This window comes from Dromiciops gliroides, chromosome 4, assembly GCF_019393635.1.
Source record: "Dromiciops gliroides isolate mDroGli1 chromosome 4, mDroGli1.pri, whole genome shotgun sequence".
NCBI classification, from domain to species: domain Eukaryota; kingdom Metazoa; phylum Chordata; class Mammalia; order Microbiotheria; family Microbiotheriidae; genus Dromiciops; species Dromiciops gliroides.
In genome coordinates this window covers 475,528,541-475,541,731 of record NC_057864.1, presented here as the reverse complement: position 1 = coordinate 475,541,731, position 13,191 = coordinate 475,528,541, and the positions used below count along the sequence as shown (strand labels likewise).

The following is a 13,191-nucleotide window of genomic DNA, read 5'->3' as shown; positions in this document are numbered from 1 at the left end:
TTGGAGAACGTTGTCCTGGATAGAAGCAGGAAGATCAACTAAGGCACCATGTTTGCTCATAGACAGCTCATGAGCTAGTAGGAGGGAAATAGCCCAGATACACGTGGGCGGCTCAGGGGTGTGTTGGCTAGTGCTGGACTTGAGCATGGAAATCCTGAGTTCAGATTCTATTCCCTGTGTGACCTGAGCAAGTTCCCAAACTGCTTGAAGCCTCAGTTTCCTCATCTGTAAATAGGGGATAAAAAGAACAACAGCACCTCTTGTTATAATAGCCAGGCTTATTATGAGGACAAATATACAGTTATGTGGATGTGTGTAGATGCACTCACATGTATGTGTATATATACATGCACATATTATAATATGCCTATATTTATTTGCGTATACATGTATTTATATGTAACATGTCTATAGAACATATAATATGTATATGGTATGCATACAATGTTATATATAACATATAGAGTATATATTGGGTGTTATACAAATATATAACACATGTATATAATAAACACATAAAATATGTATCTGTAATATACATATAATATATGTATATATGATGTTTTTCTTGTTCAGTCCCTTTTTTTTTCTTTTTTTTTTTAGTGAGGCAATTGGGGTTAAGTGACTTGCCCAGGGTCACACAGCTAGTGAATGTCTGAGGCCAGATTTGAACTCAGGAAGATGAGTCTTCCTGACTCTAGGCCCAGTGCTCAGTATACTGTACCACCCAGCTACCCTGTATATGCATATTACATATAATATATATGTCTATTTACTTATGTATATAGACATACATAAATTTGTATATAATATATACTTTACATGTGTTATATACATGTGAATGTGTATATATACATACACACACATGAGCTTGTGAACCTTAAAGAGCTATACAAATGTTAGCTATGAGTATGCTTAAAATCCCAAATGCTCAGCTGATGAAAGAATTTGTTCATGAATTCAGGTATTTAACCAGGCTGTTAGCAGAGGCTCCATGGCCAGGGTGGAATCAGCTAGGATTCCACAGTTAAAAGGGGGGGGGGGAGGAGACATCAATTCTAGTCATCAGAATCAGTCCAAGCAAAGCCTTGTAGTCGGGACAATATAGACCCCTGAGGGGAGTAACTTAGCCAGGGTAATACTGGTGGTCAATGCCAAAGGTGGGATGATGAGCCTAGTCTATCCTTGCTCCAAAGCCCCACCCCCTTCCCTTTCTGTCTGTCTGTCTGTCTCTTTCTCTGTCTCTCTCTCTGTCTTTCTGTCTCTGCTTCTCTGTCTTTCTCTGTCTCTCTGTCTGTCTGTCTCTCTGTCCCTGTCTGTCTTTCTGTCTTTCTGTCTCTGCTTCTCTGTCTGTCTCTGTCTCTCTCTTTGTCTCTCTCTCTGCCTCTGTCTTTCTCTGTCTCTGCTTGTCTGTCTTTCTGTCTCTCTGTCCCTGTCTGTTTTTCTGTCTCTGCTTCTCTGTCTGTCTGTCTCTCTGTCTCTGTCTTTCTCTGTCTCTGCTTCTCTGTCTGTCTGTCTCTCTCTTTCCACTCCATCAGCCTAATTAGCTCATAAATTTTAGTGCTGGGGGTAAAGAAAAGCCAACATCATCCTTTTAAAAAAATCAAGACTAAAAACGATATTGATAAAAACCTCTTTTTAAGAAATCCAGAGCCCCATGTTCTTTCCAAGTGGAGGGATGTGAGTGACTACTGGTCACTAGCTATTCAGCCGCAGCTGCTGTGACATCCACAGGGGCTCTATGCAGAGGATGAGGTCTGGCTCGTCTGAAGAAAGGAAAATGAGATGAAAATAGGCTGGAGGATGGGCCATGGCGATTGTTCGTTTGCTGGTCATCCTGCCGACTTGTTTGACCCTGAAGCGGCCTTGCCCAGCCCATCTGGGCAGCCTCTTGGGAGGCAGACTGGGCTGGCAGCCTCTCCCTGGGCCGCTGCCAGGCCGCCCGGAGCCTCCACCTGATCGGTCACTTCCCTTGTTCCTCGAGGGATGAGCCTGAGGTTGGGGGGGGGTTTGTCAAGCTCCCTGAGCCCGTTGGCTTTCCTCCCCCACCCCTAAGCCTCACGTGCTCCCTTAGGATGCAGAGTCTCTGTGGCCTAGCAGCATGCTGGAGTTGGTGGCACAGGACTGGGCTTTCAATCTTGGTTCTCCTGTTTCTTAGAAACTTCCCCTCTTCCTCCTTGACTCCATTTGTGAGCTTATCACCCCTGTGACTTTGGGCAAATCTCTCCACTTTTCTGCTGCCCTCTCAGTTCCCTCGTCTCCTAAAGGAGGGAGCTGAATTAGATGGCCTCCGAGGTGCCTTCCCGCTCTAAAACCGAATGCTCTATGGATCTCCAAGGATAGCGATACCCCGCACTTGGTTGTTGAATCATTTCAGTCCTGTCTGACTCTCTGTGACCCCATTTGGGGTTTTCTTGGCAGAGATACTGCAGTGTTTGCCATTTCCTCTTCCATCTCATTTTACAGATGAAGAACCTAAGGCAAACAGGGTTAAATGACTCTCCTAGGGTCACACAGCCAGTAAGCGTCTGAGGTCGCATTTGCACTCAGCTCTTCCTGACTCGAAGTCTGGTGCTCCATCTGCTGAGCCACCCAACTGCCCCCCCGGACAGAAATAGGGAAGTTTGGAAAGAAGAGTGAGTTTAGCGGGAAAGATGTGAGTTCATTTTTGGACATGTTGAGTTTGAAATACCTCCAACACATTTGGTTTAAAAGGCCCAATAAACAGCCAACACCTTCCATCTATGTTGTCTCCTCCATATGGGAATTATGGGGGTGATAACTCCTCCGATGGAGATCCTGGGGAGCTCCTTGTTTTACTTTTTTATTTGTATCCCCCACATAGTGCTTTGTACACAGTAGGTGCTTAAGCAATGCATTTTTTCATTGATTCATTCAGTGATGCAGGACTAAAGCTCAGGAGAGAGACTGAGGCTGGGTATACAGGTCCCGGGGGGTCAGAGAATGGTAGAATCTGAGAGTTGGCAGGGCCCTCGATGGCCAACCTGTATGTGAAAGGAATTACTGCCCCAGACCCCCAGAGTCCCCCGAGTCAAACGATCATTGAACCCGGGGCAGCTGCTGAGGTCGCTTGAGAGAGTGTGCCCAGCAATCATGGCCGATCCATCAGCAGAGGCGTTAAGGAGAAGGAGGAGCATCGTCACTGGAGGAGATCCGGGAGGAGGAGAGGGCTGGTCGGCAGCATCAAAGAAAGGCGTCAGTGAGGCAGAGAAAGATGGGGGACTGAGAGAAGGCCGTTGGATCAGCCGTCGAGGGGCCATTGGCCGCTTGGCAGAGAGGCGTTTCAGTGGAGTGAGGAGGCCAGCATCGAGGCGGTCCAGAAGAGAGGGAGGGGGGAGCCCGCGGGCCACCTCGGGCACCTTTTTCAAGGAGCGGAGCCTTGAGCAGTGGGAGGATCAGAACGACAGCTTGCAGGGCCGGCGGCGGCAGCCGCCCCAGCCAGGGCTTTTTGGGGACAGGGAGACGTGGGTGTGTTTGTAGGCAGGAGCCAGTCTATCCGGAGAGAGTGGAGATTAGAGAGGTAGGGGAGTCTGGGGGAGAGCACAGGACAGAAGGAGAGCCAGGGGTGTTGGCCCAATTGGTGAGAGAAGCCAAGGGGAAGAAGGAAGTAGAGAGGGGTGAGTGAAAAGTGGGGGGTGCTGGGAGCTGATGGACAGAGCCTTAGCTTTGGAGTCTGGGAGTTCTATATTCGAATCCTGCCTCTGCCAAATCCCAGCGCTGTGACACATTGCACCACTTCTCAGGGCTGCAAGACTTTACATCGGAGCAGGTCCTGATCTGCTTTGCTCTTGGGGGGGGGGGTTCCTCTTTGGGAGCACCCCACATGGTGAAATCTCAGGTCTAGACAAAATGATCATAATGTGGCACTTATAGACTGGCACTTTCCTAGGCCTGTCTCCCCACCCCCACTTAAACAACGGCGCTGATAGGAGAAGAAAACCTGGGGAGATGGTGCCAACGGCCAAGAAGGCCTGCCTGATTTATGCCCCAACAGTGTCCCATTGATGGGGAGTCACGTGGGGCCGGGGCCTGAGTCAGGAGCCCCACAGCCCGCAGGCTCATCTTGGGCCCCCAGCTGTGGCCGCAGAAAACCCTCTTCCTTTGAGGCTGCAGCATCCCAGGACCTCCTGGACTGTGCAGTCCTGGTCCTTCCCTTCCTATAAACTGCCTCAGAACCCGGTCACCCCACCCAGGGAGTCAGGAACCTGGAAGGCAGAGCCCAGTCTGCCCCTGCCAAGAGGCAGGGGAGAGGGGAAGGAGAGGGGGAAGTGACAGACCTCTGCCCTCAGCACGAGGGGCCAGAGACCTGCCTGTCTCTGAAAATGGGCTTCTGGGACAATTTCCGTGGGAAGCTCAACACGCTTAGACTGAGCTCTTCCCAATGTGTCAAGTTCCTCTTGGCACGGTCCCAGCTGGGGCCTCAGCTCTGACCTCGGTCAGTCAGTCAGCAAGCATTTATGAAGTATTTACCATGTGCCGGATACTGTGCTAAGAGCTGAGGATTCAGAGAAATGCAACTCCCCTTCCCCCCAACCCTGCTCTCAAGATGCTTACATCCTATGGGGCACACAGCATGTAGATTTCTAGGAAAGTATGGGATATATTCAGACTGGGGGGAAGGTGCGGCCTGGGCCAAAAGCCTGAAAGGGGTTTCAGTACTTAGTAACTCCTTTATTATTTGTTTTTAATTTATAATACCACCCCGCCGTATGTAGTATGTATAGCTGAATTTTTATTATGGGTGAAAAATCAAATCTCGTAAATGGTAAAAAATACAGGAAAAATAACTTTCCAAAAGTTATTAAAACATGGTGACTTTTGGTCCACCCTGTATTAGCAGCTGGGGGCCTGGGAAAGGGACCTTGCCAGTGTTCTGAGCTCTGCCCACTCTCGCCATGGTAGAATTCAGATCTCACCTCAGACACTTACTAGCTGTGTGACCCTGGGCAAGTCACTTAACCCCAATTGCCTTAAACATCCGGGGCCATCTCCAGTCATCCTGATGGGTATCTTGACACTGCCCCCAGATGGCTCTGGAGGAGAGAGTGAGACTGGTGACCTTGCACAGCCCTACCTCATTTAAATCTGATTCAGTGCCAGTCATGACATCACCTCAATGTCACGGTCTTCGTCAAGAAGGAAGGACAAAAACCAATAATGCATAACACATATTTGTATTAGCGCCCTCTGTTTTTACATCATCTTTATTTCCAAATACATCCTTTCTAACCTCCCTCCCAACCCCATCCCCCATCCATTGAACCATCCCTTGTAACAGAAAATTTAAAAAAAAGAAAGAGGAAGAAAGGGCAGAACAGCAAAACCAAGTTGTAGATCAACCAAGCTGGGGCATGTATTTGAGATTCCATACCCATAGTCCCCCACCTCTGCAGAGTAGGGAGGGTGTGGGGTTTTTCCTCAACTGTCACCAAACCACATTACATCAGTCTTCCATGCTCTTCCCTACATCCTTTGAGTGAATCATTTCTTCTTACAGCATAGTAATATTTCATCATGTTCATGGACATAATTTGTTCAGCCATTCTTCAATCTCATTTGATACTCTGAGCCTCAGAGGACAGTGGCTTGCCCAGGGTCATACGGTAAGTTAGCAGAAAGCAGGATTCAAACCCGTGTCCCAAGGTGGGGCCTGAATATCAGCCCATATCAGACTAGGACCTTCCCCTTTCAGATGCCTGGCGTGTCTGCATTCAAGAAGGCGAATAGAAGTAGTTCAGAAGAAATGTGAGATGCGCCAGTGTAGCGACATCTCCACTCCACATGTGGACTATTTGTGCCCGTCCTGTGGTCAGCCTTCCAAGCTGTTCATCTTGGTCCAGTCAGCCACAGTGGACACACTGTACCTTGACCCCAACAGAGTGATGTCACTTTGAGCCTCTTCCAGCAGGAAGGACAGCAGCCAACCCACCGGCTATTTACATATTGTCCGCATGGATTGCTTTTGGTCCCTAAATTAGACTGTAAGCTTCCCGAGGGCAGGAACCGTTATTTTCTTCTGTGGATACTGCGGTGAAGCACTCACTTGTTAGCGCTGCAGCCCCCCCAGGGCAGACATCTCCCTCAGCCCCAGGTCTCTGGAACCTCCCTCTCCCTGGATTCCCTCCTTCCTCAACTTCCTGTCCCATTCCCTCCGGCCCCAGGACTGACCTCATTAGGAAAACAGCTGAGAGTAATCTGGCTTGACCAGCAGACCCAGGCTGGAGGGATGGCTCCCAGCTTCCCCAGCTGCGGGTGGTTTCCTCCCACACACAACAAGCACGCAAGACTGAGTGTGTCTCCCTGGTTTCCTGGGGACCCGCTCAGGGTTGGGAAGGAGATTCCGGGCCAGCTACTTCTGTAAGAAAACGAATGAGGAGGAAATGACCAAACAGGGAGAGAAAGGCTTTGGCCATTTCCTGTCCCCCTCCCCCTGGGCCCCCATCCCTGCTGGCAGGGAGTTGATATGGGCAGCCAGATTAACAAAAGGAAGTGATGGAAAGACAGCTCTCGGTGTCTGGGGTATAGGCTGCCCTTTGCCTCCTTACAGGGATCCTGGGGGAGAAGGCTCCTCTGAGTGGCCTTGCCCACCCCTGACAGACATTGCTATTGCATCATCTCCCTTAATCTCCCTGTGCGGAGCCAGGCTGGCCAGGAAGCAATTAGCTGGCAAGGGCTCCTACCTCTAAGGCAGGGACCAGCAGACTCCCTCTGCTCCAGGGCCTTCCCTCTGAGGCAGTGGCCTCCTGCTCCCAGCACGGAGCCCACCCCGGACATTCAGTGTGTCTGCCTCCCTTCCCCAGGCCCTCTCTTCTCCCCTCTTATTCCTTCTGGCTTTTGCCTCTCTCCTCGGATTCCACCTTGGACACTTACCTCGATGGCCGATCACCTAACCTGACCCTCAGGTGTCCTCATTGGCAAAATGGTCTGAGGTCACCTGTCTCGCAGGGTTGTTATGACAATCTATAAACGAATATATGTAAAGCACATAAATGTGAGCTCACTTAAGCTTCTCTAGGGCAGGGGAAGAGGACGGGAAAGGAAGGGAATAAACATTTATTTAGGACCTACTATGGGCCAGGCACTGTGCTAAGCACTTTATTTTTTTAATTTTTAATTTTTTTGTTTTTTGTTTTTTTGGTGGGGCAATGAGGGTTAAGTGACTTGCCCAGGGTCACACAGGTAGTGTCAAGTATCTGAGGCTGGATTTGAACTCAGGTCCTCCTGAATCCGAGGCCAGTGCTTTATCCACTGTACCACCTAGCTGCCCCTTAAGCACTTTTTATAAATAATTATCTCATTTAATCCTCACAACAACCCTGCAAAGCAGGTGTTATTATTTCTCCATTTTACAGTTGAGGAAACTGTAAATTGTAAACTGAAGTGACTTGCCCAGGGTCACACAGCTAGTCAGTATCTGAAGCCAGATTTGAACTCCTGACTCCAGGCCCAGTGCTCTAACCACTGAGCAACCAACTGTCTTTATCAGATGCTTGTTGGGAGTCATCTATAACTGGTCTCCCTGCCTTCCCCAGGAAAAGACCGTAGAGGTCATTTAATCCAATCCCCTGATTTTACGGAGGAGGAAATGGAAGCCCAGGGAGGTGAATGTTGCACAGGTAGAAATGTCTCCAGACCACCTGAGAAACTGAGGCCCAGAGAGGGTGCAGGATCATAGGTATAAAGTCTTGAGGGTACTTAGAGGTCATCTAGCCCAGTCCAAAGAGTCCCAGAAAAGATTTGCTCAGGGTCCTTCAGGTAGTAGGTGACATGGAGGATTTGAACTCATTTCCTCTGACCCTAAACCAGCCTTCTCTCTCCTGTACTGCCTCTCACCCAGCAGAGCTGGGATCATTTATCCTTGATTATAGACTATAGATTTAAAGCTGGGAGGGACTGCAGAGGCCATGTGGTCCAATCCCTCATTTTAAACTTGAGGAAACTGAGGCCCAGGGTGGTTCTGATTGTATCTCCAGTGCCTTACACTTAGTAGGTGTTTAATCAATGAGCCAGTGTGGTATATTGCAGGGTAGAGTGCATGGTTTGGAATTAGGACACTTTCAGTCCCATCCAGCAAACAATTACTAAACACCTACTGTGTGCCGGACACAATATAAATACAGAAATGAGATGTTCCTTGCCCTCAAAGACTTTATTAATTATCCATCAGTGATCATTTATGTGCAAGGCAACATGCCAGGCACTGGAGAGCCAAAGTGTCCTTAAATTTACATTCCTCTGGGGGAATTCCATATTCCATTTAATGGGCATCAATTAGGTCCCTACTATGTGTTAGACTCTGGAGTGGAGTCACCTCCTTCAAGGATCTTCCATTCTATTGAGATGAGGTTGGAGGGGCAGCTAGGTGGTATAGTGGATAAAGCACTGGCCCTGGATTCAGGAGGACCTGAGTTCAAATCCAGCCTCAGACACTTGACACTAGCTGTGTGATCCTGGGCAAGTCACTTAACCCCCATTTCCCCACCCAAAAAATGAATTAATTAATAAAAATAAAAGGGGGAAGAGGTGGGGTTGGGTTGCTAGCCTTGTGACCACTTCAGTTCTCTAAACCTCAGTTTCTTGGTCTCTTAGATGGGTTCAATGATAAGGACAACACAGTACTTTTCTCACAGGATCGTTATGGGAGTCAAGTAAGAGAATTCATGGAAATCAATGGGCTTTATAGATGCCCGTGGGTGTTTTCGTGATTAAATGCTTGGTGAAGCCAACAAACTACATTGTACTAGGCACTGTGCCAAGTGCCAGGAATACAGATACATGCAGAAGGAATTCCTCCCTTCAGGAAACTTCCATTCTAATGGGGAAGACAAGCCATAGAAAGAAGTGAAGAAGGGGTGGATGGGAGAGAGGAGTGAAGACATGGCCAGTCTTGGTGTTTTCCTTAAAGGGAGTTTCTGGGAGGAGCCTGCCAATCAGTGCAGGGGCCGCAGAGGCAGCGTGGGAGGGGACCAAGGCAGAGTGACCTTGCATTGATGACTAGTCAGTTGTTTTGGGTGTGAATAAGGACGACAGTAATGGCAGTAATGATAACCAACAGTTTCTTCTGGGCCAACAGTCAGGTTCCTGTTTCATAGGTTGGGATTCTCCATCCTGTCTGGTGGTTTGTGGGATAATGGAGACCCACTGACAATGACTAATCACCGTGAAACCTCCTGGATTCAGGGCCCAGCAATTCTTGGTGTGGGAGAACTTGCACAGGGCTAAGGGGCTGGTTTGTCTTTCTCCCATCAGCTTCACCAGCAATTAGTAGAATATGAACTTCTTTTGGTTTTTTTGTGGGTTTTTTTTAGAAGAATATGAGCTAGGGGCAGCTAGGTGGCGCAGTGGATAGAGCACCGGCCCTGGAGTCAGGAGGACCCGAGTTCAAATCCGGCCTCAGACACTTAACACTTACTAGCTGTGTGACCCTAGGCAAGTCATTTATCCCCAATTGCCTCACTAGAAGAAGAAGAAGAAGAAGAAGAAGAAGAAGAAGAAGAAGAAGAAGAAGAAGAAGAAGAAGAAGAAGAAGAAGAAGAAGAAGAAGAAGAAGAATATGAGCTTCTTGAGGGCAGTTCAGCTGGTCAGTTGTGTCCAAGTCTCCATGACCCCATTTGGGGTTTTCTTGGCAAAGATACTAGAGTGGTTTGGAGTCCTTCACCAGCTCATTTGACAGATGAGGAAACTGAGGTAAACCTTGTAAAGTGACTTGCCCAGGGTCACTCAGATAGTAAGTATCTGAGGCCAGCTTTGAACTCAGGAAGATGAGTCTTCTTGACTCCAGGCACAGCGCTCCATCCACTGAGCCACCTAGCTGGATCTAGTAGCTCCTCACACAGTGTCCAGTACCTAGATAGCACTTATACTTGCTTAATTGAAGACATGACTTTGATAAATAAGCATTTATTAAGCACCTGCTCTATGCAGAGCACAGTGCTAGTTGCCAGGAGAGACACAAAGGTAAAATAAAACATGAGGATCTTTCCTTTCTCAGGGCTTATAGCCTGGTTGGGGAGCTTGGTGGAGTGCATAGAACCCTGGGGCCTTGGAGATAGGAAAGACCTGGGTTTGAATGCTGCCTCAGACCTCTCCTTACTATGTGAGAATGAGCAAGTCACTTATTTCAATTCATAATCCATATACTTCAAGACTTCATAAATGTTTCAGCAAACATTTATGAAGCACCTACTATGTTCCAGGCACTGTTCTAGGCACAGTGTGTAAGCTCCTTAGAGTCAAAAATGTTTTTTGTCTGTGTATCCTGTATACCTAACCTAGTGCCTAGAATATGGAAGGTGATTAATAAATGTTTATTGAATTGAGTTATATTAAAAGTATATAGAGGGGGCAGCTAGGTGGCACAGTATATAAAGCACTGGCCCTGGATTCAGGAGGAGCTGAGTTCAAATCTAGTCTCAGACACTTGACACTTACTAGTTGTGTGACCCTGGGCAAGTCACTTAACCCTCATTGTCCTGCAAAAAAAAAAAAGTATATATAGAGGGGGCAGCTAGGTGGCACAATGGATAGAGCACCAGCCCTGGATTCAGGAGGACCTGAGTTCAAATCCAGCCTCAGACACTTGACACTTACTAGCTGTGTGACCCTGGGCAAGTCACTTAACCCTTGTTGCCCTGCTCCCCCCCCCAAAAGTATATAGAGATAAGGCATGGAAGAGTCAGGAAGACCCGGGTTCAAGTCTAGCCCCTGACACATCCTGGCTGTGTTACCTTGGGCAAGTCCCTAAATTTCTCAGTGCTCTGATGTCTCTCTAAGACTAGAAACTGCAGAGACTGTGTTGATCTGATCAGGCATTTCCTGCATGGGTTGAGACTCCTCCTTACACAGAGAGGTCAGTACAGGGTCATCTGAGGATGGAGGGAGCACAGAACAATCGGGAAACTCCTATAGAAGGTGACACATGATCTTGAAGGAAGAGAAGGATTTGGAGAGGCTGAGATAAGGAGGGAGAACCTTCCAGGCATGGGGCTTGGTACCTGATGAGCCGCAGAAAGGGGAGATGGTGTCAGGTTTAGACTTTGCTTAGCTCTCTGTCTTATTCTGATCTGGTGCTATGGGTCCCGTGGTGCGGTGTCCGGACACTCCATCAGACTGTAAGCTCCCTGAAGGCAAGAACTAAGCCTCATCTAAAGGCAGTGTCTCCGTGTCTACCTCCGGATGTCAGGGTCCTTTCCAGAGGGAAGGACAAAGAAACAACAACCACCTAGCCTTAATCACTGATTGGGTGTTGCCTCAGACAAACTGAGACCTGGCAAAGGCCTTAGCTTAAAGAGGCCAAGGTCTCCCTCTGCATCTGGGGCCATCTTGCCTCTGGACCCAGACGGCTCTGGAAGACAGTGAGGTTGGTCACCTTGCACTGCCCTTCCTCACTTCAATCCAGTTCAGTGCAAGTCAGGACATCACCTCCCCATGCCATGGTCCTCTTGGAGAAGGAAGGACTAATAACAACAGCACGGGGCACTGTATGAGGTAGATGTTTGGAGAATGTCTGTTGTTTAATCAAGACATTGAGGAGTCTTGTCAGGGTCGGCAGTGGGGACTCGCTGGAGATTCTTGCACTGGGGAGTGAGCCCTGGGCTCCTCCCCAAGGCCCTCCTTAGGGGGACCTCCTCACGGGTGGGGGGCTTCCTTTTGGCCCCGTCTCTGAATGGCGCTGGGGGGATTGTTGGAGGGAGCCGGGATGGTTAGCAGGAGATGAAAGAATAAGGACAAATACTCGGCTACATTTATTGGCTCTATGGTGTGGTGGGAGCCGGAGCGGGTTCCTTGGTCTTGGCTCTAGGAGTGCTGGATGAGAGGTTCAGAGAGGCCGATTGCCATGGGTCTAAGGAAGAACCTTCCAATAATGAGAGCCACCCACAGGTGGAACATGGCCTCCCTCCAGAGGACATAGACCCCAGAGACCAAACTAATTCAACTCCCTGATTTTATAGAGGAGGAAACTGAGGCCCAGGGAGGCAAGGCAGTTTGTTTAAGGCCACGTAGGTCATAAGCATCTGAGGTGGGATTTGAATCCAGATCCTTTGCCTACAAAGTTAGTACTCATTCACCTGTGCACAGTGCCGTGGGAATGATAGGTAATGAATTCCCCATCGGGGAGGTCTTCTTAAGGTCGCTAGGTGGTGCCATAGTGCATAGAGCCCCTGGCCTGGAGTCAGGAAGACATCTTCCTGAGTTCAAATCTGGCCTCAGACACTTACTAGCTGTGTGACCCTGGGCAAGTCACTTTACCTTGTCTGCCTCAGTTTTCTCATCTGTCAAATGAACCAGAGAAGGAAAAGGCAAAGCACTCTAGTATCTTTGCCAAGAAACCCTCAAATGGGGCCACAAAGAGTCAGACATGACTGAAAAATGACCAACCAATGGCAATAACGAGTTGCTCCAGCAGGGGGTTTTCTGATGTTGTCTAGGGCTTTCTTGGTCACATCTGGGCTGGACTAAGTGACCTTTTTTGGGGTGTTCTTAGTCCCTAGTCTAGAAATAAGACAAATGAGAAATCACAGTTAACGCAGCACTTTAAAATCATAAATTTTAACAAATTCCCAGCTTTATATGGCCAACAGTCACAAGCCTCGTAACAACCTTGAGAGATGTATACTATGAATATTACTATTGTTCCTGTCATTTTACACATGAGAAAACTAAAATTCATCATGGTTTAGTGACTGGCCTAGGGTCACACAGCCAAGATGAATCAGAAACAGGACCTGAACCCAGGGCTGTCCCTCCCTGAGGCAGGCTCTCTGGTCACAACATCGGCCTATCTCTCTCTCCAACACGCTTTTCTTTCTTTAGCCCTGTGATGTCCCATTTTACAGAAAAGGAAACTGAGGCTCCTGGAGAATAAGTGACCTTCCCAAAATCACACAGAGAGTAACGATCGAGATAGGACCCCTGGCTCCAGGCCTTGTGACTCCCATGGCCAACATTTTTTCCACTAGAGGGAGGAGCATTCCCAGGTTTGTATTTTGAAAAAAAGGGAAAACAAGGGAATGGGGGAAGAAACTTGTCCTGCCTTTTTCTGGGCTGACCTCGGAAGATGGGCAGACATTGAATAGCAGAGGGTTAGAAGAACAGAGACAGAGTCTTTGTGGCTTCTTTCCTTAATGGACCTCAAAGTGCTGTCTAATTGCTGGTTAGTGAGAAGCTCTT

General features: G+C 48.4%; 1 protein-coding gene across 9 annotated transcripts in view; it reads left to right on the top strand.

The window, feature by feature from the left end:
* Positions 1-13,191, top strand: part of CLIP2 (CAP-Gly domain containing linker protein 2) — a 162,191-nt gene that overhangs the window by 40,535 nt on the left and 108,465 nt on the right. The window contains exon 1 of one of the 9 annotated variants that reach the window (XM_044001976.1): positions 12,978-12,998. The exons of the other annotated variants lie outside the window; for them this stretch is intronic. The gene's annotated coding sequence lies outside the window, so the exon portion shown is untranslated. Of the gene's footprint in view, positions 1-12,977; positions 12,999-13,191 lie in introns of those variants that run through there. 9 annotated transcript variants of the gene reach the window in all.